This window comes from Dipodomys merriami, unplaced genomic scaffold, assembly GCF_024711535.1.
Source record: "Dipodomys merriami isolate MVZ:Mamm:240054 unplaced genomic scaffold, mDipMer1.0.p SCAF_3, whole genome shotgun sequence".
In the NCBI taxonomy this organism is placed as follows: Eukaryota; Metazoa; Chordata; class Mammalia; order Rodentia; family Heteromyidae; genus Dipodomys; species Dipodomys merriami.
The window spans coordinates 21134314-21161039 of record NW_027204492.1 but is presented as its reverse complement, the minus strand read 5'-3'; positions in this window follow the sequence as shown (position 1 = coordinate 21161039).

Genomic DNA, 26726 nt, shown 5'->3' with positions numbered 1-26726 from the left:
TGACTAACTAAAAAATGAATTGGTTCTTACTTTTGGAAAATTTGATCAAGGAGCAGCTGGCCCATTATTTTTGAGCCTGTAGTGATTCAGTATATATTGTGGCAAGAAAATGTGACAGAGAAAGTTACTGAGAAGCAGAGAGAAAGAGAGAGGAACTGATGAATGTACACAAATTTTCTTAGAAGTTATGTATATCTCCAATATCCTAAAAATACACACTGGATTCTAACATTTAAAGTATCCCATATACTTCCAGAAGTGTAAAAAGATGAAGTCTTTAACAAAATGATAATCCCACCAAATTCAAATAATCACAGTGCAAGGAAAGATTATAGTTAGGAAGACTTAATTTGTTTATAGTATAAATTATCATTTTTTTTACTCTTTCTATATACTTAGAATCAAGGTGTCTAAGCATTGCAATCTTAAACAATACTGAAAGATAGTGGCCAAAAATAGTAAGTAAAAAAATTCTTAAAGAGATTATCATTTTTATGAGAACATTGAGGATGACTGTCTAGAATTTTTACAATTGGTATATGCTAGAATAGAGGAAATTTAATCAGGAAATTGTCTATGTAGAAACAGAAATTAAAAGTCTGTATTAAGGGCTGGGAATGTGGCTTAATGGTAAACTGTTTGTCTAGCATGCATGAAGCCCACATACACAGTAGAAGCCAGAAATGGCATTGTGGCTCAAGTGGTAGAGTGCTAACCTTGAGCAAAAGAAGCTCAAGGACAGTGCCCAGGCCCTAAGTTCAAACCCCAGAACTGGTAAAACAATGTCTGAATTAATAGACAATGGAGTAATTGTTGACTGTTCAGAGACAAAGGATGAAAGGAAAAAAGCTGCAAAAGAGATGGAAGAAATTTTTAGGTTGGTGGACATATCAAGTATCTCAAATATAATATTCACACAAATCTAAATAGTTGTCAAATTTTATCAAGTTGTGCACATTATGATAGAATATAATGAATACTTTCCAGTATGAGAAAGGTAATTAACTGTACATAAAAATGGTACTTCTAGATAGTAAATCTTGCAATAGGCCCTTGTTGATCATGGAACAGTTGCCATGTATTAAGTGTTCTTATAAATTGTTAGATTATTTAACCATATTTATATATTACTTTTATAGAATCAAAATACTTCAAATAGAATAAAATAGAAAATTGAAGATCGATAAATCATAGTAACATCAGTAAAGATGTATAGATAGAAAAAAGAAAAATAATCTATGGATGTCACCTAAATAAATTAAGTTTTTATTTATATTTCTTACTCTAAATATCTTTTTTATTTATTAATAAAGGTTTTACATGATTTTCTGAAAGATTTCAAATTAACCTTTAAGGCAGAAAACAAAAGCTATTTTGCTTCAGTTGACAAAGCTGTTTATTTATGGTTGCTATTTATTCTCATTTTTGTGAGATTATGTACTTGAATAGATACAAAATAAAAATTCTATCACTTCTGTCTTAGTACTAAAGAGAAAATAGAAAAATGCCAACTATTTCTTTACTGTGAAAATATCATTCTTCTGGTATTACTTTATCATTTCCTTGTTGGTCTATTGCATTCATCTTAAGCCAATATATAAGCAAAGTGTAAGTTATATAGTATTTTTTAATCCAGTTGTGGGGCCTGAACTCTGGGCCTGGATGCTGTCCCTCAGCTCTTCAGGTCAGGACTAGTGCTCTACCACTTGAGCCACAGCACCACTTCCAACTTTTTCTGCTTATGTGGTGCTGAAAAATCGAACCCAGGGCCTCATGCATGTGAGGCAAGCACTCTACCACTGAGTCACCTTCCCAGCCCCCCAAATTTAATCATCATATGTGAATTGAATAAATCTATAAAGCTACATATTACAATGTATGCATTCAAATAATATGAATATAATGAGTGTTTACTAGGTACAAAGTGTTTCATTGGGAGTGTGCTGACTGTTGATCAGGAGTCACAATTTCCACTCACATTGAATTATTATTCTTTCAAAGATATCAAAGAGAAAAATTTTAATACTTTGTGATAAATGCTGCAAGGTGAGAATTTCACATTGTACTTGGATGTTTACAGAAGTATTGTTACTTTTTTACTGGAGTAATCGAGATAAGCTTCAAATACTGTCCAAATATAATCTTAGGTTTTGTAATAACAAATTTCATATGGAACACTAAAGGAATGCAACTCAGAGAAACAAACATGTGAAAGTTAAATAATGAGAAACAGAATGTTGACACCCAGGAAAATTGCATTTTTTTGAATGCAGAAAAACACATATGGAGAACAAAAATGGAAATTGAGTTCTGAGAACATATGGATAAATTATGACTATGGAAAAATAAGAAAGACTTTATCTCATAGCCACTGGTAAGTCAAAGGAAAGTTTTGTTTAGGAAAGTGCTGGCCACACAGTTGTTAAAAGGGGAAACAAAACAGGATTATGACAATATATTTTGTGTATTTGTTTAGTATTAGATAATTAAACATTCTATATGGAAATTGATTACTCAGTCTGAACAATATACAGGATCAAATCAGTAATTATGTAAGGACAAATAAAACTCTAGCTTTATTGACTTAGCAATTCAAAATACTCAGATTAGAATTAGAGTAAAATATTAACAGCAACTATGGAATGGCAGTTAACCTCTAAACCTATTTTATTGTTACATATATTCCTGCTTACCATAACCCTTCATCTATTTTTACTTTACTACAAAAATTGGGAGAGTGTTGGAAATTATTTCTTTTCTGTCCTTTGCCAAGAAAATAACTTTGTTAGAGTAGGAGAGGCAGGGATTGTTTTAATGTGGCAAAGGGTAGCTTATCAAAATTAAAACATAATAATTTCTTCTTAAAACATAATAATTTCAAATTTTTTATTCTCAGTCATTATTTTATCTACCTGAAAATAGCAGTATGTTTATTCATCATTATACCTTCTTTTCACTGTCTGTGCTCTCAAAATCTCCAGAGTATCTCAAGCAATGAGATACCACAAATTATGTTCTTGGTGAAAACTTACAGTTAACCTAACTTAACGATCTTCAAAGGAAATGAAACAGTAACTATGAGGTGAAAATGTGTGGTACTCTGCATCATGTATATACATTTATCTAATTTGGGGAGGGGAAGAGGAATAACAAAATGCTGAAACAAGGACACAGTATGACCCATGGTTATAATGATACACAGAAGACATTATCTTTGAAATGAACTTTACAACTTGTGGGGGAGGTGAGGGAGGGAAGGGACAGTAGGAACAAAAACAAAGGAGGGGGTAAAAATGTTTGACAAGAAATGTACTCATTACCTTACTCATGTAACTGTAACCCCTCTGTACAGAATTTTTACAGTAAAATTAAACTTAAAAAAAAAGAAAAAAGAAAAGGTGTGTGTTTCATGTATCACCATCTTATGAGTCTCTGAATACCTCAGGTTTTTAAGAATAGATCAAAAAGTGTAGATATGAGGTTTAGTCATCTGAAAATATCATGGAAATATGTTTCATTTATTTATGGTTATAGGAAAATATTCAATTAATTCCATAAATACTTCCTAAGTGTTATTGTAATTTGGGCTACAGTAACAGAAACACTACTACTGAATAACTTCAAAAAAAACTCGGGGAAGAAGCAAATGGTGACTCTCTCACAGGTAGTCCCACTACATGTCTCTGACCACACAGATCTTTACCTCAAGAGACCCACTCTAATCAAACTCTAAATATTTAAAGATTTTTCCTACTATAAGAGGAATATCCCAAAAGGCAAACAAGGAAGGTGAAAAGAGAAACAGTGATTGGGACACCTGCTGAGTGGCAGCACCATGCAGCATGGAGCAAAGCAGAGCCTTTTGGCAGATTTTAAGCAGAGAAAGCATACAAAATTTTTTAAAAATAAATAAATCAGATAAAAAAGAAAAAGAAATAACTTCACACAGTATATTAAAATACAAGAAATAAAAACCTCTTGTTCAGTAAACCATGTCTTGATCACAAAAAAAAAAAAAAAAAAAAACTGAAGAAAGCATTCAACACCAGGCCGGCGGAAAGTCAGGAGGGAATCCAGTGAAGATACTGGAGTTGGCAAGCAGCCTGGCTCCAACCCTCCCACTGGGCAGCTATGTAACAAGAGGGGACTCAGCAAACACAACCATTGTAACTGCCAAAGATCAGCACCACCAGGTAAGCCCCCCAAAGACACAGCTGGAACCAACAAAAGGTCCTATACTGGCATCACCAGCGCGATCCCGTGGACCCCCATAACCTCTGCACATGGCTCCCTGAGCACCACAGCCCCAGCCAATCTCTCACCTCAAGGGCTGACCACACGGCCAACTTGTGTTGGCCAGGACCTGCTCCCTCCCTGCTGCCACTGGGTACCAACCCTTGGGCTCCAAAGTCACTGCAGCATCACTCTATGGGCTTTGCCGATCCTGCACAAGCCTGGCCTGTGCCTTCATGGCCGCTGCCAGCACAGTCCAGAGCTGCTATGGATGGCACCACCTTCCAAAGTAGGTGGTCTTGATGCACAGCTGCTGACACAGTTTGCAGCAGCTGGCAGTGGCCCCACCCACCAACACCGATGCAGCCCATCACCACTGTCACCCACTGCAGCCCACTGTCCCAAGTTTCACCTGGTCCCCCCACCACCCAGACTTCCCAACCCCAGAGCAAGACCCTCTAGCTGCTGCAGACGCCATCCCCCTACCTGGTGGTGCCACTTCCCAGACCCTCCCTCTGAGAACCTGCCAACATTATCCTGGCTGCAACAAAATAGACTCTGTGGTCCATCACACCGCTAGCTACAGATATTGTGAGTAATCCAATTGGGTCCACTCCTTGGGGGTGGCAATTCTCTGTAGGGTCCTAAAGCCCTCTAACCCAAGCCCTGGCCCAAAAGGGAGGATCATATCAGAAGTGAACACAGATATAATCTCTGTTCCTAAACCTGTGGCTACCTGGAAAATCCTGGGAACACAGCCCCATGCCTGTGACAGCAGTCTACAAATCCCAATGCCCCCAGATCCCCACCATCAGGACTGAGAGTGGGATTCTAGGTAGCAGTCACCTTCCCTTGTCAAAAAGCCATCAAAATTCAACAAAGCCACAAGGAAAGTGGACTATTGCAAGGCATATAAGGTTTTATCAGGAATCAGCCTAGAGGACTACATGGAGACACGGGCAACCCCAAACAAGCCTAAAAATTTGCTCTTTAGATTTTGTTTTAATTTTTTTGTGTTTGCTTGTTGTTTGTTTTATTTCTTTGTGTTATTTTTGTTGCGTCTTTAGGATTTACTATTTCAATTAAATCTTCTATTGTTTCACTATTATTTAGTTCTTTCTTCCACTTTTCAATTTCCTAATTTTAATTTTTTTCTCACTCCTTCATCTTCATTCCTCTCCACATTGTATTACTACTCTGTCAGAGATAATCTGTTTAGTTCTGTACACAAAGTAAGGCCTTCCATGTATGTATACATAATAATTACAGAGATTACCTTAGATTAATCAACTTTCCGATACTCTCAATAAAACTTTCTCTAATATCAGCAATTCTCCCAATATACATATATATATATATATATATAATTTCTTTTCTTACCTTCATCTAGATTTCTAAGCTATTCCTTAGAAAATCTTTCTTCAAATTCGTTTCTACCTCTTACACTCTGAAACAAGGTCTCTATTCTCTTCCTACTACACATAACTCTCCTCTAAGCTGTTCTTACCCCTCTACTATCACTATACCCAATTTTTCTTCTTAAATTAAATCTATATCTCTCCAATCCTAACCTTTCTCTCCTCCAATTTCTTTAGTCCATTTATCCCTAATGGTTTATATCTGACCCAACTTGCAGTTGATTCCATTTTGACTGAGTACAAGGGGCCCATCTTGTTAACTCTAAGGTGCAAACTAATTATCAGGCAAACCTAGATCATCTCACAGGTTACAACTACATGTAGTATCCACCCTGGAACCACAACATCCTTCTCCAAGCAAAGAAAAAGAGAACCAAATAGGGAAATACCTACCCATAATTTTGAAACCCTAAGGTCTATACAACTACATGACACTGGGTTGGCTCCTGCCCTAAAAGACTGTCCTATAGTCATATTGAAGTGGCTCTTGTCTCCAAGTGGATAGAACTAACCGCAGAAATACAAGAAACATGGCCATTTAACTAACCCCAACACTATCTCCACATAAACAAGCTATAAAGCAGTCCCAGAGTGACCTGGAGGATAATGCTCAAGATATCTTAAAAACATGACTGTTAAATCTGCTGAATGAAAAGTTGGACACCCTGTATAGGATTATAAGAAAATGTGACCAGGCCAACCAGAAACTAATAGACGACTTCATGGCCTCTATAAATAAAAGGAACTCCATCAGAAGGAGAAAGAACTCAATGAAAAGATAGAAACCCAGATAAAAGAGTGGAAAGACAAATCCGAAAACCAACTCCAGGAAGTAAGGCAATCTATTAAAAACTTAAAAGAAAACCTCAATAAAGAGCTGGCCACCATTAAGAAAGACCAGCAAGAAGGAAGGGAGATAAATAGCAAAATAAAAAGCCCTGAAAGTAGAATAGAGGAAGCAGAAGAAAGAATCTCTAAGGCAGAAGATAGTTTAGACAGCATTGAGAAAGAGAACACAGATATTCATAACAAAACCTAGAAGCAAGACAGATCACTACAGAAGCCACAAGATACAATCAGATAGACTAATTTGAAACTAATAAATATAGAGGAGGGCCTGGAGAGAGAAGCCAACGGATTAGGAAATATATTTAGCAGAATCCTAGCAGAGAACTTCCCAAATATACAAGAGGACAGGCTTATCCAGATATAAGAAGGTTTTAGAACCCCAAATACACAAGACCAGAATAAGACATCCCACCACCACATTATAGTTCATACAGGATTAAGAAACTAAGGAAAGAATTTTTAAAGCTGCTAGTGAGAAGAGAATAATCACCTATAAAAGTAAACCAATGAGAATAACCTCAGACTTCTCAGCTGAGACCATAAAAGCAAGGAAGGCCTGGAATGAGGTATGCCATGCTCTAAAGATGAATAACTACCAACGAAGAAGAATTTACCCAGCTAAGCTCTCATTCATAGTGGAAGGACAAATAAAATCCTTCCTCAGCAAGGAAAAACTGAAACAATATGTCACTACCAAACCAGCTTTACAAGAAAACCTTCAGACATTATACATATAGAAAAACAACAAGAACAGAATATGGGCAGTGAAATGACCCACAAACAGAGAACTACATAATCGCAGCAAGAATAGCCAAGGCACTGCCCGCCCCCCAAAAAAAATTTGGATAAAAAGGCAGGAACAAGTAGCAGCTGCGGTGGCGGCGGCCATATTGCCATACCTGAAACAGAGAATACAGGACAAAAGAGCCAGAAGCGGTGGGCAAGCGGATTCTACTCAACACCAGCAAGAACGGACAAGGAGCACATATCTTCATCCTGCAGTTCGCAGACCAGAGACGACCCAGAAACCAGGACTCGGCGTGAGTAGGTTTGGAAAAAATTATATTAAGTGAAGTAAGCCAGGCCCAAAGAAACATAGGTCCCATGGTTTCCCTTATTTGCAATATCTAGTATAGGTATGAGTCAAGCGGAAAAGGTCAGATAATGTGATGTTAGGAAAATGAACCCTTAAATATGTATTTTAATGTTTTCGTTTGTTTCATGCACGTGTTTCTAACGCATTTATAAGATTATTTCTTTGTTGCTTTGTATGTCCCTCCCCCACAGTGTAACCCCCGCTTTCACTATATTTGATGTCAGTATAACATGTGGAGGAGATGGGGACAAACAAGTCGTTTAAGGATTCAGGTGGACCTGTTGCAACAATGAGAAGTACAAAATGTCATGTCAAAACCAGCTTTACAATGTCGGTGTGGGGGGGGAGGGGAGTATGATTGGGTGGGGGGGAGGGGGGAGGCTGGGAAGGGAGTTGAAGGGTAAACAAAGGAGGAGGCTGCAATGCTTGGAAAGAACTGTATGCATTATCCTGCCCATGTAATTGTAACCCCTCTGTACAGTATGTTCTCAAATAAAATAAAGTTAAATTAAAAAAAAAAAAAAAGAAGCCTGACGTCCTCACTCCTTCCCAGGGAGCAGAGGAGGGAAGGCCAACCCTCCCCCCCAGTACCGGAGATCAACTAAGTGATCTGAGAATAAACACTGAATACCAAATTAAGGAAGTAAAGAAGTTCATACAAGATCTAAAACAAAGCTTCAACAAAGAATTTGAAGCCATCAAAGCTGACCAATTAGAAGAAAAAGAAATAAAAAACAAAGTAGAAAGTCTTGACAGCAGGTTAGACTGCAGAAGATCGAATATCGGGGATTGAAGACAGCCTAGATATTATAGAGAAAGAACATACAACCACCCAAGACAAGTCCAAGAAATATGATAGATCTATCCAACACTTGAAAGACACCATCAGAAGGCATAATCTAAGGATAATGTGTGTAAGGAGCACCTAGAAAGAGAAGTTAATGGTCTAGGAAATTTGTTTAACAGGATCCTAGCAGAGAACTTCCCAAACATGCAAAAAGATAGGCCTATTCAGATACAAGAAATTTTTAGAACTCCAAATAGAGCAGATCAGAATAGGACATCCCACTGTAACATTATAATCCACACAGGATCAACTAAGACTAAGGCAAACATCGTTAAAGCTGTGAAGCAGAAAAGATTAATCACAGATAAAGGGAAAACAATTATAATCACCTCAGATTTCTCAGCAGAGACAATCAAAGCAAGAAGAGCCTGGAATGATGTATGCCAAGCCCTAAAAACAAACAACTATCAACCAAGAATACTGTAAAGAGCTAAACTCTCTTTCATAACTGATGGCCAGATAAAAACCTTCCATAGCAAAGAAATATTGACACAATACATCTCCACCAAACCAGCCCTACAAAAGATTCTTAAAGATGTCCTACACATAGAAAACCAACAAGACCACAATAAAGGCCAAGAAACTGCACCCAAACTGAGAATCCAAGAACCATAGGAGGAACCCAGTTTTCACAACCCCCAAGAAGGTGGATAACATGGCAGGAACTCCCAAAAACCTCTCAGTCCTATCTCTTAACATTAATGGACTTAACAATCCAATTAAGTTACATAGATTTTCTAGTTGGATTAAAAACAAGATCCTTCTATCTGTTGCCTTCAGGAGTCACACCTTGCCCGAAAAAACAAACACATTTTCAATGTTAAAGGCTGGAGCAAAATCTACCAAGCAAATGGCCCCCATAAACAGGCACGAGTTGCAATCTTAATATCAGATAAAATAGACTTCAAATTAAAATTAGTGCGAAGAGATAAAGAAGGTCGCTACATACTAATTAAGGGATCTCTCGTTCAGGAGGATATTACAATTCTAAATATCTATTTGCCAATCAATGGAGCATCCAAATTTATCAAAGAAACACTATTTTTCCCTCAAATCCTACATAGATCCAAAGACATTAATTGTTGGGGATTTTAACACACCACTTTCCCCACTAGATAGATCAACTCGGCCAAAACTCAACAGAGAAACCTCAGATCTAAACAGCTGCATAGATCAACTAGATTTAACAGACATCTACCGAATATTTCACCCAGCAACATCAGAATACACGTTTTTCTCAGCAGCACATGGAACGTTTTCTAAAATAGACCACATTTTAGGCCACAAAGCAAACTTGTCCAAATTCTGAAACATTGAAGTTATACCTTGCATTCTCTCTGACCACAAGGGAATAAAATTAGAACTCAACACCAAAAGCCACCTAAGAAAGTCCGGTAACACATGGAAGCTGAACAACACACTGCTGAATCACGAGTGGGTCATGGAAAAGATTAGAAAGGAAATAAATGTTCATGCTATTCAACAAAAATGAGCACACAAATTACCAGCTCCTCTGGGACAGAGCAATAGCAGTACTCAGAGGCAAGTTTATAGCTCTGAGCTCCTACATCAACAAATTGGAGAGATCTGAAACCAACAATTTAATGACACATCTAAACCTCCTTGAAAAAGGGAAGCAAGATAAACCCCAATCCTGTAGACAGAAAGAAATAATTAAAATTAAATCAGAATTAAATGAATTAGAATCCAAAAAAAATTATAGAAAGAATCAACAAAACAAAGAGTTGGTTCTTCAAAAAAATTAACAAAATTGACAGACCCTTAGCAAATCTTATCAGAAAAAGAAGAGAACACACTCAAATAAATAAACTCAGAGATGAGAATGGAAACATCACCTCGGAAACAACCAAGATTCAGAACATTATAAAGGAATACTTCTCAAAACTTTATGCTAATAAGTTCGAGAACTTGACAGAAATGGACCTTTTCCTAGCAAATATTGACATGCCAAAATTAAATCAAGATGAGTTAAACCAGCTTAACAGGCCCATATCAAGCATTGAAATAGAAAAAGCCATAAGAGACCTCCCAGCTAAGAGAAATCCAGGACCAGATGGTTTTACAGCGGAATTCTACAAGGCCTTCAAAGCAGAGCTCACGACAGTACTCCTCCAACTCTTCAATGAAATTGAAAGAGAAAGTTCACTACCGAACACATTCTATGAAGCCATCATAACCCTCATCCCAAAACCAGGCAGGGACTCATCAAAGAAAGAGAACTATAGACCGTTTCTTTGATGAACATTGATGCAAAACTTCTCAACAAAATTTTGGCCAATTGACTTCAACAATTCATCCAAAAAATCATATACCATGATCAAAGAGGATTCATTTCAGGGAGGCAAAGCTGGTTCAATATACACAAATCAATTAATATTATTCATCACATCAACAGGAGCAAGAATAAGAACCACATGGTTATCTCAATAGAGGCAGAAAAAGCATTTGACAAGATCCAACACCCCTTTATGATGAAAGTATTGGAAAAATTAGGAATCCATGGAACATTCCTCAATACAATAAAGGCTGTATATGACAAACCTACAGCCAGCATTATACTTAATGGTGAAAAACTAATGCCTTTTCCTCTTAACTCAGGAACAAGACAAGGATGTCCACTCTCTCCACTTCTCTTCAATCTATTATTGGAATGGCTAGATACAGCAATAAGACAAGATGCAAACATAAAGGATAAAAATAGGGAAAGAAGAAATAAAACTCTCTGTTTTTGCAGATTATATGATCTTGTATTTAAAGAATCCCACAGACTTCACTCCCAAATTACTCAAGCTGATTCAAAACTTTGGCAAAGTAGCAGGGTATAAAATTAACCCCCCCAAATCAATGGCTTTTCTGTATGCCAACAATGAGAAAAGTGTGGCTGAAATTAGGTAAGTAACTCCATTTGTAATAGCCCCACAAAAAATAAAATACCTAGGTATTAACTTAACCAAAGAAGTGAAGGGCCTCTATGATGAAAACTTTAAAATCTTGAAAAAGGAAATCAAAACAGAACTTAGAAAATGGCAAAACCTCCCATGTTCCTGGATTGGAAAGTATTCCCTAATTAGGTTCTGAATCTTGGTTGTTTCTGTGGTAATGTTTCCATTCTCATCTCTGAGTTTGTTTATTTGGGTGTGTTCACTTATTTGTCTGATAAGGTTTGTGAAGGGTTTGTCAAATTTGTTAATTCTTTCAAAGAACCAACACTTTGTTTTGTTGATACTATGTCTTTTTGTACTCTAATTCAATTCTGATTTTCATTTTAATTATTTGTTTCCATCTACTGGATTGGGGTTTAGCTTGCTGATCTTCAGATGTCTCATTAAATTGTTGGTTTCAGATCTCTCCAATTTGTTGATGTAGGAACTCCGAGCTTGCCTCTCAGTACTGTTTCTTTGATTTGTTGTGTTTCTGGGTCTCTATTAAGAAAATTTCGGCCTGTGCCACCAAGACCTAGGATTTCTCCTATTCCATCCTGTAATGTTTTCAGTGACTGCTTTGACTCTGCGGTCTTTGATCGATTTGGAATTGATTCTGGTGCAGGGTGATATATAAGGATCTAGCTTTAGTTTGCTACAAGTTAACCAATTTTGCCAGCACTATTTACTGAAGAGGCTTTCTTCCATTCTATTTTTTTAGCTCCCTTATCGAAGATCAGTTGGCCATAGGTCTGTAGGTTCATTTCTGGGTTTTCAATTCTATTTCATTGGTCCTGAGATCTGCTCTTATGCCAGTACCAAGCTGGTTTGATTACTATGGCTTTATAGTAGAGTTTGAAATTTGGTATTGGTATTCCTCCAGCAGTGGTCTTTCTGTTCAGGATCGTTTTTCCTATTCGGAGTTTTGTATTTTTCCATATGTATTTTTGGATTGCTTGTTCTATCTCCTTGAAGAATGAGGTTGGAATTTTGATAGGTATCGCATTGAATTTGTAGGTAGTTTTGGGAAGTATTGCCATTTTCACGATTTTGATCTTTCCAATTCAGGAGCATGGGAGTTTTTGCCACTTTTTAAGTACTATTTTGATTTCGTTTTTCAAGTTTTTAAAGTTTTCATCATAGAGGTCCTTCACTTCTTTGGTTAAGTTAATTCCTAGGGTTTTTTTTCATTTTATTTTATTTTATTTTATTTTTTTAATTTAATTTTATTTTATTTGAGAACATACTGTACAGAGGGGCTACAATTACATGGGCAGGATAATGCATACATTTCTTACCAAGCATTGCAGCCTCCTCCTTTGTTTACCCTTCACCTCCCTTCCCAGCCTCCCCACTCCCCCCACCCAATTATACCCCCCTCCCCCCCACACACCGACATTGTAAAGTTGGTTTTGACATGACATTTTGTACTTCTCATTGTTGCAACAGGTCCACCTGAATCCTTAAACGACTTGTTTGTCCCCATCTCCTCCACATGTTATACTGACATCAAATATAGTGAAAGCGGGGGTTACACTGTGGGGGAGGGACATACAAAGCAACAAAGAAATAATCTTATAAATGCATTAGAAACACCTACAACGGACAAGGGTCTCATATCTAAAATATACTTGGAACTCAAAAAATTAAACCACCCAACAACAAATCCTCAAAGAAACAACTGCCCAATAAATAAGTGGGCAAAAGACTTAAAGAGAAGCTTCTCTGAAGAAGAAAGAAGGATGGCCAATAGACACATGAAGAAATGTTCAACATCCCTAGCCATAAAAGAAATGCAAATCAAAACAACATTGAGATATCACCTCACTCCAGTTAGAACAGCAAAAATCAAGAACTCTAACAACAACAGATGCTGGAGGGGATGTGGACAGAAAGGAACCTTACTTCATTGTTGGTGGGAATGTAAACTTGTTCAACCACTTTGGAAAGCAGTATGGAGGTTCCTCAAAAGTCTTCACATAGATCTCCCCTATGATCCAGCAATCCAACTTTTGGGCATTTACCCAAATGTTCACAAACAAGACACACTAAAGCTACCAGCACAACTATGTTTATTGCAGCATTATTTACCATAGCTAAGATATGGAACCAACCCAGATGCCCCTCAGTAGATGAATGGATCAAGAAAATGTGGTATATATACACAATGGAATTCTATGCCTCCATCAGAAAGAATGACATTTCCCCATTTGTTAGGAAATGGAAAGGTTTGGAAAAAATTATATTAAGTGAAGTAAGCCAGGCCCAAAGAAGCATAGGTCCCATGGTTTCCCTTATTTGCAATATCTAGTATAGGTATGAGTTAAGCGGAAAAGGACAGATAATGTGATGTTAGGAAAATGAACCCTGAAATATGTATTTTAGTGTTCTCGTTTCTTTCATGCATGTCTTTCTAACGCATTTATAAGATTATTTCTTTGTTGCTTGGTATTTTATTTTTTGTGGGGCTATTATGAATTGAGTTGCTTTCCTAATTTGAGCCACACTTTTCTCATTGTTGGCATACAGAAAAGCCATTGATTTTTGAGGGTTAATTTTATACCCTGCTTCTTTGCCAAAGTTTTCAATCAGCTTGAGAAATTTGGGAGTGGAGTCTGTGGGATTCTTTAAATACAAGATCATGTCATCCGCAAAGAGGGAGACTTTTACTTCTTCTTTCCCTATTTGGATCCCTTTTATGTTTGCAACTTGTCTTATTGCTATAGCTAGGCATTCTAATACTAGATTGAAGAGCAGTGGATAGAGTGGACATCCTTGTCTCATTCCTGAGTTAAGAGGAAATGTCTTTAATTTTTCACCATTAAGTATAATACTGGCTGTAGGTTTGTTATATACAGCCTTTATTGTATTGAGGATTGTTCCATGGATTCCTAATTTTTCCAGAACCTTTATCAAAAAGGGGTGTTGGATCTTGCCAAATGCTTTTTCTCCATCTATTGAGATAACCATGTGGTTCTTATCCTTGCTCTTCTTGATGTGATGAATTATATTAATTGATTTGCATATATTGAGCCAGCTCTGCATCCCCGTAATTAATCCTGTTTGATCGTGGTGTATGATTTCTTGTGATTTGTGATTGGCCAAAATTTTGTTGAGAAATTTTGCATCCTAACTCTCTGTACTATGATGGCACATTGTGGTGTGTGATTCTTTGGCTTAGGACTGTTCACTGGAACACTAAAACTGCTTTCTATGCAAGAGCTTGTTTAGCCTCCAGCTTCTCCTCTGCCATCTTCCCGGAACCATCTCTTGCTGTTGTTTTTAATGTACTTATAATGTACTAGGTGATTTCTTGTTTCTTTTTTATGTTCCTCCCCCATGTTGTATATCCTGTTTTTACTCTATATGATTCAGTATCCTGTATTTTGCATATACATTTTTCTAATTTGAGGACCGGATGTGAAATAACAAAATGCTGAACAAGGAGACAGGCTGACCCATTGTAACAATGAGATGTACAAGGCACTATGTTAAAAACAAACTCTACAACTTCGGGATGGGGAAAAGGAGGAGTTGTGGAGGTAAGTGATGGCTGGGGAAAAATAAAGGAGGGGGTCAAAATTCCCAAGAGAAATGTACTTATTACCTTACTCATGTAACTGTAAACCCTCTGTACAATATCTTTACAATTAATTTTTTTTAAAAAGTAAAAAAAAAACCAAAATGAAATTTAATACTACTTATTATTATTCTGAGGGCTGGGAAATCCAATATTAAGATTTTAGCCATAGCTACTAATGAATATACTCTTCCAGTCTTTCTTACTTTTTTGTGATATACTCACAGGCCAAAGAGATATGAGGGGAAACAAAATCTCGTTTCTTCTCAGTAATGCACTAACCTTATTGCAAGTACTCTAGCATCATGACCAAATTAGTTCCAACAAAGCCTCTCTCCAGATAGCACACTAGGGATTAAGACTTCAGTTGATAAAATTTTGAAGAGACATAAAAAGTTCAGACTCTAACAAATAAATAATATTTGTTTAGGTCTAAGACTGCAAAAATGAGAAAGTTTACATTCCCACCAACAATGCAGTAGGGTTCCCTTCTGGCCACATCCCCTCTAGCATCTGTTGTTACTAGATTTCTTGATTATAGCCATTCTAACTGGGGTGAGGTGGAATCTCAGTGTTTTCATTTGCATTTCTTTTATGGCTAGAGAAGTTGAGCATTTTTTCATGTGTCTATTGGCCATTCTTATTTCCTCTTCAGAGAAATCTCTTTGTCTTTAGCCCACTTATTAATTGGGCTGTTGTTACTTTGAGGATTTGTTGTTAGAGGATTTAATTTTTTGAGTTGTAATTATATTTTAGATATGAGACTCTTGTCTGTTGTATGGCTAGTGAAGATCTTCTCCCAATATGTGGGCTTTCTATTGATCTTGCTAGCTATGTCCTTTGCCATACAGAAGCTCTGCAGTTTCATGCAATCCCATTTGTCCAACCTTTCTTTGATTTGTTGTTCTTCTGAGTAAGACATAGTCCTCCTTGATGTTCTAAAAAATTCTGAAGCATGTCAATATAAAACAAAAGTACAAAGAAATGGTATTTGGTACAATATTTTTAATATAATTTTTTGAATAAACACTGAGGAAGAAAAATATCCTACCAAAACAAAAGATAAGGTTTACAGAAGCAACACTTTAGGTGGTTCCTAAAAATATTAAATATTTTATAGGCAATCTGAATAAGCATGAATATTTCATATATTCAGAATTAAATGAACCATAAAATATGACAAAATATTGTCCATTCTAAATTTGTGAGTTCAGTGTGATAAAGTTATAGGTGATGGTGATAGAGGTGTTGGTGGTAGCAGTGCATGTATATTTTCATGAACAGGTTTTTTTTAAAAAAAAAACTTAGCATTTTTATTTGGAATGAAAATCTTGAATACCCACATTAATCTGATGATTAATATGATTAATATCCCATTCTCCTTGATCAAATATCCACTTCTCTGTTTTAGTCATTCAGATTCAAATGTACAATTTAGTAGATACCAATGATATCTATATATCATAACTGCAGTTCTCACCTGATTCTTCCCTACCTTTGATCGACTCTATCTTTTAGACAGTCAAGCAGCACTTGTTGAGATGTTTATTTCTTCTCTTTATGCCTATACTCCCCTCAATTGTGATCCTTCTATTTGTGCTTCCTCACATTTTTAGAAAAAACTAGTGTGGATGATTCTGCCTAACCATTGCTAGAGATGGAGTCTCACAAATATTTTCTTTCCTTTTCTTTTTTTAGCCAGAATTGATCCCGAATTTTTACCATCCAAAGTGTTAGAATTACAGACTTGAGACTTGAACATTTAGAAACACTCAAATAAGTTTTAAAACTGACTTACATTATGGTAAATTAGACAAATATATGATATCTTAATATAGAAAAAAATATTATATGTCACCTTTCACTATTTGTGCAAATAAATGTTACCAATATATGAATATTATGTCCAATATTGGCACAATAAAGCTAGTAGCCAAAGATTCAGAATGACAGAAAACATTTTACTGGTAGAGTGATTATTTGTGTGTCCATACTGAATCAACAAATAATAAATATTGAGGAATTATAATTCACAGAAAACTAAAACATATAGCATGATCCTGTGGTAAAACAGATCATTGTCTTCATTTTCTTCTTATAAATTACATTAGCTAGGAGTTTGATGCATTCTCTTAAAATGGAAAGACAGGGAGAAAAGCATATTAAGTTCTCCCTTACTTGTAATAATTAGTATATAGATAGGAAAAAAAAGCAGAATGGCTCAATAACTATGTACATATGACCATAGAAGATGATGCTAGGCAAAACAAACTGCAAGAAATAGACACAAGAGATTTTTCTTTGTTGTTGTTGTTTTTAATGTACTATCTTGTTTCTTTTGTGTGTTCTTCCCCCTATGGTTTCTCCCCTGTTGTCATTTTATTTGATTTTGGTACCCTGTTATTGCATATACATTTATCTAAATGAGGGAAGAGAAATGAAGTAACAAAATAGTGAGACAAAGGACAAAGGGAGAACTTATGCAACAGTGATACTCACAAGACAAAATGTTGGAAATGATCTGTACAACTTGGGGTGGTTGGAGGGAGGGAAAGAGAAAAATGAGGGAAGCTGTAACAAGTTAGAAAATAAATTACATAATCACTACCTTACTTATGTAACGGTAACCCCTCTGTATATCACCCTGACAATAAAATTTAAAAAAAGAATTAATAGTTTAACCACCTATTTTTTGCCCTATGTTTATTTTGAAGCAGCTGTGACAAAAAGGATTTTCATTGTTCTGTTGGGAGATGCTGGTTTGTTATATTACATCTGTTCCTGAAATCTAGGGACTCTTGGTGGCAGTTGAAGCAGATAAATCTGTCAGAGAGATGTGTGCCAAATACCAGGAACCTAAATGATCTTTTTCTCCTGGGTCAGTGTCATTGATGATTACAATACTGATAAGACAAAGTTGAAGTCACCTGCTCAATCCTGTCTTCCATATTAACTGTTCAGAATTGGTTATCCATGATAAAATTTTCTACAATGAAAATTGTCACTCTGCCAGCTTGATAAATTGTAGCCCCAACTGGCAAAGCCATTTGCCTTGCAGTAAGCACAAAATGACAGATCTTCACTGAATGCAAACTATAATACTTGCACCTTTCACAGCTGGCTTAGCTTGTAAAAAGCAGAAAGCAAAGACTGATCAAAAATGAAGGTTATACACAAAAATGAGCCCAGTAACTAACTTTATTTTTGGTTAAAAGAGTTCACCTCCATCATTGAATGATATCTGAAATGAATACCATTAAACAGTTGATGATGATGACGGCTCAAAATTTCCATTCCCACAGTACTCTGGTTTTCTTTCCCATACATTTTAAGCGACTTAACTTTTAATGGTCTGATGTTTTGTTTGCAAAATATCCTCCTTTAATATTTTGTTACTGTCTACTCAGAATTTTAGCAATTGCTAATCTATGTATAAACTATAACATTTCTTATATATTTTTTCAAAAGTAACTAATCACAATATTTTTACAAATAACCACCCCAGAAATGAAAGCATGGAAGTATTTTTCAATGTGTTAGTTGTGCTATTGTGTAATATATCTGATTAATTCCTAAGCCTACTCTTTTTACAAAATTATAAAGTAAATTACATGGTATCTGAGTAACAATACCAAGGTAGTCCCCAAAATTGAGGATGTTTCCCTATTCAAGCAGAGCCAACATTATAGGAAAAGTTTTAATACTCGGTTATAAATGGAGGAATTGTTTCTAATGTCATTTAAGCTCTTAAAGAAGTTAATTTAAAATTTTAAATTCTAGTTTAAAACATTTTCGAAACGGAAAACTTTCAAAACACATGGTTATTAGTTTATTTTTTATTTTTTATTGTGTAAAATCATGAATATAAGGCCTAATATAGTGTTGGTAAGTCAGTACAATTTGTACAGCAAAACTTTGAAATTTATTCATCTCGAATAACTAAAATATCATATATGTTGTATAGCAATTCCTTTTGTGTCTTCCTTCCAGACCCTGACAGCTACCTTCCTTCTTTCTCTTATTATGCATTTGCATAATCTGAATGCTTTATATATGGAGAATTATACTGTGCTTATCATTCTATACAGATTTAGTTAAATATGCACTGACCTTCCTAGTTCTTACAGGGTCTTACCTATGTTAGGATTTTCCCAAGAAGTAAACTACTATGCTTAAAAAAAGACTATATTCATTTTTTCTTTTCTTATAGCCCTCTTTAATAAATGTTCTATTTTATTCAACTATGAAGGTGAAAATAAATTTTCCACAACTTACCATTTTTTATTTCATTTTGTTAGACTAAATTTATATTCACAATCTGAAATTTCTTTAAGAACTGTTCTAAAATTAAACAAACAAGATTAAGTACAGTAAGCAAGTCAAATAATACTAAAAATATTGAGAATTAAGTACATATATAAAGATAACTATTTTTAATTGTAGAACTTCACCAAAATGATTTGATTTGTCTTTTCATTAAATTTATTTAAAATAATAGTGCATACTATTTTGTATATATGTTTGATTGAATCAATTTAATGTTTGTGAGATGCATTGTGTGTATTATGTACAGCAGGCATTTTTTTTCTTTGTTATTGTTGCATAGTAGCAGAAAAATACATAAACCTTAATTACTTTATTTATTCTTTATTGTGTATACCTTACAAATTTTCTACATTTTTTGAACTTGTATATCATATGACATATACACATGTTCACTCATTTCCCATGGAAATTGAACTTCTTCCTCTAGAAGTGGGAATACAAGGTTTTCATTTTCTTTATTCTAGTAAAGATTGATGCTGCTCATCTTAGCATATTTGAAAACCCTGAATAACTAAATCTAATCAAACTTTGAAAAGACAAGAGATAATTCAAATATAACAAATATTCATTCATTTTTCTGTCATAATAAGAAATAATGAGTTATCTGCTGCAATTAAATACTATTTTCAAATCTCTAATATTGTTCTACACAAAATGTGTGTGACACAATTGGAAGAAAAGTAAGAATTATGAAACAAACATGATTCAACTTCAAAATTAAAAGTAAACAAACAGAAGTAGTTCAATAAGTTCAGAATCATTAAAACTTTTGATACATGTGTTAAGTGGCCTGTTAGATGACTTAGAAAACATAAATGAACACATGGAGCATTTAGCATGATAAATAGGAAGCATAAGCAACAAAATGAAAAAAATTATCCTTCTTCAGGTGAGTCATAAATTTGACTGTTATTATCCAAATAGACAAAACAAAGAGTGATACTTGGTCATTTATGGTTAAAGACTAGCCTTTTTCCCCCTTCCTTATTAAATAAGTCATAGGTCTTCATAAAGAAGGTATATTATGTTGTACTGAACAAAGCCATTAATCATATAAGTTTGATATGCTTTTCAGAGAAAGCTTGTAGTAACTTATGATAAGAACATCAAATTATAGTTGTAAAAGTAGAGCAGTTGTCTTCTCAGGGAATAGGGCCATTAAAAAAAGAAAAAGAGGGACTGGGAAGGTGGCTCAGTGGTAGAGTGCTTGCCTTGCATGAATGAGGCCTTAGGTTCTATTCCTCAGTACCACATAAGCCAAAAAAAGCCAGAAGTGGTGTTTTGGCTGAAGTGGTAGAGCACTGGCCTTGAGCTGAAGAGCTGAGGAACAGTGCCCAGGCCCAGAGTTCAGGCCCTATGACCGACCAAAAAACAAAAAAAGAAAGAAAAAGTTCAAACTCATTTTTTGCTCAGTCATGGTGTTTGAACTCAGCACCTGGTGCTGTCCATGAGCTCTTTTCCTCAAGGTTAGCATTGTATCATTTTGACCAACAGTGCCACTTCTCAAGCTCATTTTTATTGTAGTATAAAATGAATAATTTACTGAATGAGTTTAAGAAACCACAACAAAAACAATGGGGGAAAATGCAATAAAAAAATTCAATCCACACATGGATGTGTTATTTTCAAGCTAATAAAAATCCACAAAAAATAACATATTTAAACATCCAAAGAATACATGAAAACATTGCATATTAGAGAAAATGGCAATGAAAGGTCAATTATTAGAAACTGTAGAGATGAGAAAATGAAAATTTTAACTATTTAAAATTATGAAGGATAATAAAACTGTCAATACTGAATTCTGTATCCAACAAAATGTGATTTGAAAAGAACAAAGGCAGTGTCACATAAATGCAAAGAAAATTAGTCATGAAAAGACCTACATTAAAATATCTATCAAAATAAATTCAACTGGTTGATGATTAAGGATGCCAACTGGAAATCTATAATCACATGAATGAATAAGGATACAAAGCATTGTAGATGTGATTAAATGAGAAATATTTTAAAATATGAAATAATAATAGACAACATTGTGAAAGGAAGTAAAGGAAACGTAAAGGATGAATACAAAAGAAAAGAAATTTACAACGGAGACAAGGCCTAAAATTAGATTATTAACACTATATCATGGTGTCTGGGAAGTACCTACAGAGAATACCTATAGTAGCTTTCTCCTATATCCTCTTTTATTCCATCTATGTCCCCAGACACAATGGTATCATTTACCTTCACAATTAGTGTTCTGTTCTGTTTTAATCCTCTCTCTAATACTCTCACAGACACTTCCATAAGTAACTTCTTAATCACTTCTAAATCCCATCAACTTGATACTGAAGATTAGGCATCATATGCAATATTTCTTCCTGCTTTCTACTGTCTCTTGTTCAGTCAATTTTACTTAAATAAATGTAGTTTCTGTTGCTTCAGTCTAAAAACTCCTGTTGGTCTAACCAGCAGAGAGTAATCTTCTCTTTCCCCACACATATACAAGTAATGCCCCCAAATATTCATTGTATGCTTATTTAAATATGATCTGTTGATATCATTTTATCTGTGCTTACAGTTATTTCTATCTTGTGTAGAAGTAGCTACACAAATTATTTAATACAGATTACAGAAAACAAGTCCAATAGAATTAATAAAATTATTATTTTTATAGTAAAAATACTGTACAGAGGGGTTACAATTACATGGGCAAGATAATGAGTACATTTCTTTTCAAGCATTTTAGGCTCCTCCTTTGTTTCCCCTTCCCATCACTTCCCTTCCGCCCCCCGCCCCCCCACCCAATTCTCCTCCCTGCCCCCACCAAAGTTGTAAAGTTCGTTTTTGACGTAACGACTTGTACATCTCATTGTTGCAATGGGTCCACCTGTATCCCTATTTAAACGATTAGTTTTTTCCCTTCCCCTCCACAAGTTATACCAAGAGCAAATACAGTGAAAGCAGGGGTTATACCGTGGGTGAGGGACACCCAAAAAACAAAGAAATAATCTTATAAATGTGTTAGAAACAATCACATGAAAGAAAAAAAAACGTTTGAATATATATCTTAGGGTTCATTTCCCTAACATCAACTTATCTGACCTTTTCTGCTTGAATCAGACATATAGTAGATATTGCAAATAAGGGAAACCATGGGACCTATGTTTCTTTGGGCCTGGCTTACTTCATTTAATATAATTTTTTCCTAACAAATGAGGCAATGTCATTTCTTTCTGATGGAGGCATAGAATTCCATTGTGTATATATACCACATTTTCTTGATCCATTCATCTACTGAGGGGCATCTGGGTTGGTTCCATATCTTAGCTATGGTAAATAATGCTGCAGTAAACATAGTCACGCTGGTAGCTTTAGTTTGGTCTTATTTGTGATCATTTGGGTAAATGTCCAAAAGTGGGAAGGCTGGGTCATAGGGAAGCTCTATGTGGACTGTTTTGAGGAACCTCCATACTACTTTCAAAAGTGATGGTGTTTTCCAAATGTTGAATGGATCTATCATATTTCTTGGATTTGTCTGGGTTAGTTGTATGTTCTTTCTCTATAATATCTAGGCTGTCTTCAATCCCCAACATTCGATCTTCTGCATGGTCTAACCTACTATCAAGACTTTCTACTTTGTTTTTTATTTCTTTTCCTTCTAATTGGTCGGCTTAGATGGCTTCAAATTCTTTGTTGGAGCTTAGTTTTCGATCTTATATGAACTTCTTTACTTCCTTAATTTGGTGTTCAGTGTTTATTCTAAAATCACTTAGTTGATTGGTTATGGTTTCCTTGGACTCCCATTCTTTCTGTTGGGTTCCATGCAGCATTCTCTTTGTGGTCGCCCTGACTTCTTTCAGCTCTCTCTTTATGGATTCCATGAATGCCTCTAGTGATCTTTGTCTATTCTCATCCCTCTCTCTCAATTCCTGTATTACTCTTTGATTAGCTTCCTCACGTTCATGCAATTCCTATAGTTCTGTGAGTGTTCTCAGCCTGCTCATGCCATTCCTGACTTTCTCTTTGCCTGTTCTCAGCCAGCTCACTCAATTCCTATCTATCGCTTTGATTGATCTCAGCCTGGTCATGTCATTCCTTTATTTCTCTTTGAGTGTTCTCAAGCTGCTCACGCAATTCCTGTGTCAATCTTTGAGTAGCTTCCTCACACTCATGATATTCCTATATTGACCTTTGGTTTGCCTCCTCTCACTCCTTATCATGCTCACACTGAGTCCTTTGTAGGTTTTCAATCTTTTCATTTACCATGTTTACCAGTAATGTTTGTAGATCTTTTTGGGAGCTCTCCTCTGCATTATTCATTATCTGTTCTGTCCCCTGATTATCATGAGTGGGAGTTGAGATACCCGGACTTGCCATTTTTCTTGTGTTTTTTTGGCTTGCTCTGGCCATTTGGGTGAAAGTAACACCAGTTTTATGCTAGAACACTATCTTAAGACCCGTATAAACCAAAGTCTGTAGTTGCACAGTCAAAAGTCTGCAGATACAATCTAGTTCAACAGATATAGTCATTCAACATTAAACAACTATGTATTAATGGGCTACAAACCACAAAAAAGAATTTGGAAAACCAGAAAATATTAGGTTTAGGGAGAGATGTTTGTAAAAATAGGAATAGAGGGATGTGAAAAGGCAGAAGGAGAGTTAACTTAACTAAGTCCTAATCTCAAAGCAGGAAATAGATTGGATAGAATGATAGTAGAGAGAGAAAAAAGAAGAAAGAGAAAGAAAAAAGAGAAAACAAAAAATAGAAAAATAAAAATTAAAAAGTGAAACACAAAAATTATGCAAATTTAAAAACATAATATTCAGAGAAGAACAGGATAGGATAAGAAAAGGGGAGAGATATAAAGGAGATGTGAAAAACTTAAAAATATAGGTATAAAGAGATAGTAATGCTATTAAGGAATTTAAGTCTAAGAGGTTTTGAATTGAGTAATAAATTTCTGGATTAAGTGTGTACACAATGGGGGATAAGATCTAATAATCGACTACGAATATAACCAAGGATGAGCAGAACAGCAATTAAGTCACACAAAGAAGAACAAAAGAGAAGAAAAAGTGAAAAGAATGAGAAGGAAAGAAAAAAAAGGATCAAAAGGTCAGTACAGCTAAACAAAAAAAAAAAATTAAAAGGGAAAAAAAATAAAAAGCACACACACATATACACCTAAAATAAAAATTACAAGAGGAAGAAAAAAAGTTAATAGAAAACAAATTTTTTAAAGTTAAAAATAAAAATTAAAAGATTTAGAAAAAATATTTTTATAAAAGGTACAAAAAAAGAGTTCTTTGATTTTTTTTGGGGGGGAAGGGAAGATCCTGTATCTCCCTTGTGTCCATAACCAGTGTCTCGGTGGAGTCTCTGTTCTGCTTGTGGTGTTTGATTTTCCTGTGCCTTGGTTGGTTTATTAAGTCAGTTTGTTTGAGCAGGCAGAAAAATGCTCTGCTTTACCCAGGATTTTGTGATCCTCCTCCCTGGCTAGTTCAATGGGAGAGAGATCTGCTTTGAGTATCACAAAAGAGGGAGATGGCTGTTTCCTATAGTTTGGAGATACTGTGATGAGGCTAGGTTCTGGGTAGTGCTGAGGCTTTTCAGCAAACAGTAGCTTTTCCTGTGGGAGCTAGCTTCTGAGACACTCACAGAACCCAGCCTGGAGCCATTCTCAGGGTTTATGTTTCCTGAATTTCAATTGATTGTGAAGGCTGCTGTAGGGAGGAGCAGTCTCTGGCTCTGTTTATCCAGTGAAGAAAGCCACTCCTGGGGCTGGCAGCCTGGGCTGGGTGACTTTTCCCTGGTTGGAGGTGAGCCTGGCTGGTCAGGTTAGGTTCTTGTGACCTGCTAGATGACTCTTTTGTTTTCTTCCAAGGCCTGAGTTGTAGCTAGCCTTCCCTCCTCTGATCCCTGAGAAGGAGTGAGGATGTCAGTCTTCTACTCACGTTGGAGTCTTGGATCCTGGGTAGTCTCTGGTCTGCAAACTGCAGGATGAAGAAGTCTGCTCTTTGTCAGTTCTTGCTGGTGTTGAGTAGAATCCGCTTGCCCACCAGGTCTGGCATCCCAGAATCTCTGTGTTGCCAGTATGGAGGCTATGACTGCCACCACCACCACCACCCAGATCTGTCTCCTTGCCTGGATTTTCCCTCTCTGGCCTATCTCTCTGTACTGTGATGGGACACTTAGTGTGATTCTCTGGCTTAGGACTGTTTAGCCTCCAGCTTCTCCTCCGCCATCTTCCCGGAACTCCTAATAAAATTGTTAATCTTAAAAGTGATATTCATAATGTAATAGTGAAAGGAGTTAGTTTTCTCATAGTAAATTAGCTCCCTCTTTATTTCTTTGAACAGAGAGATTTATCATAAAATATAGTATTCATTTGTGTCTTTTTCATAGATATATTTATATAAATTTCTGATACTATGTTTTAGAGTATCAGAATATTGTTCTTCATTATCTCTGTGAAGAGTACAGTGAACAATTGATATTTTTGTACAAATAGTTTCAGTAGGGTAAAATAACTGAGTTTTTCAACATTGAACTTTTTTCAAAATTTTATTTTATTGTAAAGATGCTGTACAGAGGGTTACAGTTATATGGGTAAGGTAATGAGCACATTTCTTGTCGAACATTGTTACCCTCTCCTTTATTTTTCTCTTACTATCCCTTCTCTCCCTCAACTCCCCCCACACCTCTCTCCCCAACCCTCCAAAGTTGTAAATTTAATTTCCAAGATAGTGTCTTATGAGTATCATTGTTGCAATGAGTCATCCTGTGTCCTTATTTGAGCATTTTGTTATTCTCCTTCCCCAAATTAGACAAATTATATAGACAAATGTATATACAAGATGCAGGGTACCAAAATCAAATACAGAGAAAACGGGATATACCATAGGGGTAAGAACATACAAAAGAAACAAAAAAATCACATAGTACATTTAAAACAATAACAAAAAGAAAAACGTCTTGTGTCCATATCTTGGGGTTCATTCCATTTAACATCATTTTATATGGTCATATGTACATAGCTTTTGAGCCTTTCTAATCATCTGATAAGATTATGCTAGACATATACTAATTATTGCAAATAAGGGAAACCATGGAACCTATATTTCTTTTTTTTTAATTTAATTTTATTTTATTTGTGAACATACTGTACAGAGGAGTTACAATTACGTGGGCAGGATAATGTGTACATTTCTTACCAAGCATTGCAGCCTCCTCCTTTGTTTACCATTCACATCCCTTCCCAGCCTCCCCCCTCCCCCCAATCCCAATCCTTCTCCTTCCCCCCCCACCCCCGCGCACCGACGTTGTAAAGGTAGTTTTGGACATGACAACTTGTACTTCTCATTGTTGCAACAGGTCCACCTGTATCGTTAAACAACTGGTTTTTCCCCATCTCCTCCACAAGTTATACTGACATCAAAT